Raw genomic sequence first — 3,340 nt, forward strand, 5'->3', positions numbered from 1 at the left:
ATGCAACAAATTTTTATTAAGGGCCTATTATGTCTCAGGTGCATTGTAAGGATGAGTAGTGGTACACAAAAGACATGTAATTTCTGCTCCCATGGAGCTTTCAGTCTATCGGGGAACATATATTCAACAACAAATAAATACTCTAGTAAATGTATAACTACCAATTATAGTATTATAAAGGAAAGTTGTGGGAAGAAATTATGAGAGACCTATACTACTTTTTTAAGATTGTATTTTAATTTTTTTAACTGATAATTTATTTAAAAAGTTGATTTAAGTATCTGCAATGGTGACTTCAACCTCGACTCCTGACTCAATACTGATGGAAGTAATCTGTTTGACAATCTCAGAAGGACTGTGCAAATCAATGAGTCGCTTGTGGATCCTCATCTAAAAATGATCCCAAGTCTTAGAACCTTCGCCACAAGGAGTTTTGCTTGTAGTGATTCTCAGAATCTCGGTAGGCATCCAAACTGGTCCTTTCACTCTGAGATTCTTTTCTTTTGTGCCTCTGATAAGGTCAACACATACCTTCTCCAAAGATTTTATATTGTGACTGGTTAGAGTAATTCTAATTCAGTGAATCTCCACCTTTGGTTCCACAGGTGTCTTCCTGGTGTCTTTAAAAGCCATGGCTGCGGCCTGGCTTCCCGACCGACTTGTTCCTCGGCCAGAGTGAACAGCTGTGAGTCAGCAGAGATTTTATTTTTAAGTAATCTCTACACCCAATGTGGGGCTCAAACTCACAACCCTGAGATCAAGAGTCGCATGCTCTACCAATTGGGCGAGCCAGATATCCCAAGAAACCTACTTTACATCAGAAGGTTGAAAAAGGCCTGAGGAGAAAGTATCAAGACTTGCAGGTTGAGTAGAAGTTTGTCAGACAACAAATGTATGGGGAGAGGAATGAAAGGCAAGGCGAGGGAAGGAAAGAGAATCCCATGCGAGGGAAATAGTAGATGCAAAGACCCTATAGCCAGAAAGAGCTTGACTAGAAAGGAAGGCAAAGTATGGCTGAAGTGTAATAAGAGAGGGAAGAGAGTGGCTTGAAAAGAACCCAGAGACATAGACAACAGGCCTATGTAAGGGTTCCAGATTCTATCCTAACTGCCACTATAGGACAGAAAACCTTTCCACAACAGAAAGCCACTGAAAAGCTTTAATTAATGTTCCAAATTACCTTCAAAGAAAAAAAGAATTAATTGAAGAAGGACAAGAGAGAAAAGAGAGACCAGTTAGGAGGTGATTTGCAGTAGTTCAGAGGAGAGAAGATGGCAGCTTGGAGTAGGTGGTGGTAGAGAGGTCTGGATTTGAGCTACACATGGGAGGTGGAACTGAGGGCACCAGGCCTGGTGTGGGCACAGTAGGTGCTGGAGAGGGAGCCATCAAGAATGACTTTCAGGTTACTGGCCTGAGCTTCAGGCAGTTGGTATTGCCATTAACTGAATTGAGAAATAATGAAGAAGGATGTTGCAAGGAGAAGGGCACGGAAGATCAAAGAGTGGTTTTGGTTTTAACATGTTAGGTAGAAGATGCCTGTAGCACTTCCAAGTGGAGATACCAAGTACCAGTCAGATATGTGAGTCTCCCATGATACATGAAAGATGGGAGCTGGTGGTATATAAATCTGTGAACCACTTGAAAAACAATAGGATGAGACTATGTGAGAAGGGGGCCTAGGGACTGAGATCAGAGGCACTCCTTACACTTAATTGTTTGGTACAAGCCAATGTGTTAACAGTGGAGACTGAGAAGCTACCACCAGGCAGTGGCAGAAACACCAAGAGCGTAGTGCCACAGATTCCAAAAAGAGAATGTCAGAAGGAGCCACTGGTCACATGTATCAGTGGCTGAGAAGTCCAGTAGGATAAGGATGGAAATGTGTATTGGCAAACAGAAGCACTTTTGATGGACCTCATCGAGAGTTTCCCCAATGGAGCCTTGAGGGCATAAGCTAGACTGGATGGGATGAAAAGTGAATGGGAGGTGGGCAATGGAGTCAGCATGGGTAGACAATGCTTTCAAAATCTGTATTTACTGTGGGGAGCGGAACAATGGGACAGAAACTCTAAAGGGAATGTGAGGTCGAGGAGGGCAGATTTAAAGATGGGACTTACTGCCACATATGTGACTACAGCTGGGGATAATTTCAATTGAGTAAGGGAATAAGATACAAGAGACTGAAGAGGACACACTCTCCTCCAGGGCTAAGGCGGGCAACATCTACCTCCAGTTTCACTCTACTTTTATTGCTGATCCACAACCTTCCCTCTTCACTGACTCCTTCAGATTGACGTAAGAATGCTTCACTTCCATTAATATTTTTCATTTTCTTTATTTAAGCTGTGAGTCAGGATCTTCAAAGGAGACAGCATATCTTTACATTCATTCCATTGCATGTTGATTTTATAGTTTAGCTCCTTGGAAAGTATTTCCATCTTTCTTAGGTACTATAGTGATAAAAAATGCTCTGTCCCAACGTACCAACTCTATTCCATAGGCGATTGCCTAAGTGGCATGATTGGAATAACCCAGTAAAGTTTATTCTTGCCCCAGAGTATCACTCAGTAAGAATTAATAATAATTAATTTAAGGATAGGACTTACCTTTAAAAAGTGTCTTAATTTCATAGATATTACCTTATTTAGTCTTCATAAGAATTGTAAGGTAGGTTTTGTTATCTCCATTTAGAAATGAAGAAACTGACACTACACTACGAGATGTTAAGTGATTTGCAAGATTTCAGAGTTAATAAGTGGCAGATCTTGGGTAGTCTACATCCAAAGTTTTAAGAAAAGCTCTAGTTGGATCTTTACATATATAGACCTTTACATACATGAGACCTATATAGATCTCGTGGACCTTGAGATTGATATAGAAGGTGAGATAATCCACAGATGTTCTGGCCACATTCCTCAGCCCTGAGCCACCAGGAGCAGGAGTAGGGAGGGAAAATGGAAGCAAGAAAGCACAAATCTAAAGTTCAGCTGGCTCAGTCAGAAGAGCCTGTGACTCTTGATCTCAGGGTTTGAGTTCAAGCCCCATGTTGGCTGTAGGGATTACGTAAATAAATAAATAATTATTATTTTTTAATCTGCTCTGAAAGGCACTTTCACGTGCCCTGAATTCATCACTTGGGAATCTTTCATGGATCAACTGTCATTTCACATAATTCAGCTCATGTCCTCACAAGTCAAAGTGAGACTGAGAAACAACTTGGTTCCTGTGGACAATCAGACTGAACTCATGCATTTATTAACTGCAATTAACCAGGACAGGCTTATGTTATTCCTCTTCTTGTTCCAGCACATAGGGCGGAGGGTAGAATAAAAATCTTCTG

General features: G+C 41.1%; 1 pseudogene; it reads right to left on the reverse strand.

The window, feature by feature from the left end:
- Window positions 1-273: 273 nt before the first annotated feature.
- On the reverse strand, window positions 274-691 carry LOC131519797 (small ribosomal subunit protein uS10-like; annotated as a pseudogene).
- Between the last annotated feature and the right edge of the window lie 2,649 nt (window positions 692-3,340).

The sequence above is a fragment of the Neofelis nebulosa genome, chromosome 8 (genome assembly GCF_028018385.1).
Source record: "Neofelis nebulosa isolate mNeoNeb1 chromosome 8, mNeoNeb1.pri, whole genome shotgun sequence".
NCBI lineage: Eukaryota > Metazoa > Chordata > Mammalia > Carnivora > Felidae > Neofelis > Neofelis nebulosa.